This window comes from Meleagris gallopavo, chromosome 14 (assembly GCF_000146605.3).
Source record: "Meleagris gallopavo isolate NT-WF06-2002-E0010 breed Aviagen turkey brand Nicholas breeding stock chromosome 14, Turkey_5.1, whole genome shotgun sequence".
Lineage (NCBI taxonomy): Eukaryota > Metazoa > Chordata > Aves > Galliformes > Phasianidae > Meleagris > Meleagris gallopavo.
Genome location: NC_015024.2, coordinates 903,921 through 905,017, shown reverse-complemented (window position 1 = coordinate 905,017; position 1,097 = coordinate 903,921). Strand labels below are relative to the sequence as shown.

At 43.7% G+C, this 1,097-nt stretch overlaps 1 protein-coding gene across 1 annotated transcript in view; it reads left to right on the top strand.

Moving 5' to 3' along the window:
• RRP9 (ribosomal RNA processing 9, U3 small nucleolar RNA binding protein) overlaps positions 1 to 1,097 on the top strand; it is a 6,951-nt gene that overhangs the window by 2,884 nt on the left and 2,970 nt on the right. The gene's annotated exons all lie outside the window — the stretch shown is intronic.

Genomic DNA, 1,097 nt, shown 5'->3' with positions numbered 1-1,097 from the left:
TCAGCTTAAAACTGAGGCTCTGACCCTGAATAAAAAAAAATGGGTCAGGAACTTGAAATTGTGAGGGTTTTTTACAGCCTGGAAACGAAATCTCTGAGTTCAAACCTTGGACTCTGGGCCCTGAGAATGATTCTTTATGCCATACACAGCTGCTGTGCATCCTAAGAGAACTGAAGAAACGAAGCTAAGAAACTTAGCCAAGTTTAGTTACTGTTCAGTCAAGCATTCTTTCTTAGTGACACCAGGAAGCACTGGGGATATTTCCACCATAATCGCTTCAAAGATGACATGATTCAGAGCCCATTATATTTCCACAGATAGTACATATTCATCAATGATCCGTGAGAGAATTGACATACATACATACCTATCTCAGGCCATGATTTATGAGGTTTCCAGACTTCTATTCCAAGGTCTCTTCTAGCATCCTTTTAGCATCACGACAGCTTTTTCCTTCATCCAGGGGTCTTCCTCACTCACCCTCCAGACGAACTTCCTTCACTGACTCATGCTCAGTAGGAAGGTGCCTATTACGAGTTACTTACAGGTACCAAAATCATAACATTTGCTCACTCAACACTCGGCCACGATTTCTGGACACGTACTCATCCTTGGTTAGAGGTAAGTTTGGCAACCTGTCTTTTAATGATAGCACTGGAACCTAAGTGTTGGTGTTGGAAGATGAGGATGGAGGGGAGTACCTTGACACCTGCCTGTTGTGTTCCAGCTTACCCCCAGGGTGAGACAATTTGGCCCTGCGTGGATGCCCTGGTTTCTTTTCATGTTTGATAAGCCTACTCGCATCATTTCTTTATTGTGTTTCTTTTGCTGAAGCTCTCTTGTTAAAACAGAATAGCCTTATAACACGCTTTCTAGTCTACAATGCATCCATATCTATTCGCAACATCTCAAAGCTATTACAGTTCTGCAAGCAAAAGCTAAACGCACAATACGACAATTCAACAGCTGTATTTCCACGAATACTAAAACAGACGGTGTATTTACTTCTTCAAATCGTAAGGAAAAGACACAGAGCACCAAAACGGTGACAGAGACAGCGCCTCCCCGCGCCAGCCCGGCACCCTTGCTCCGCAGCG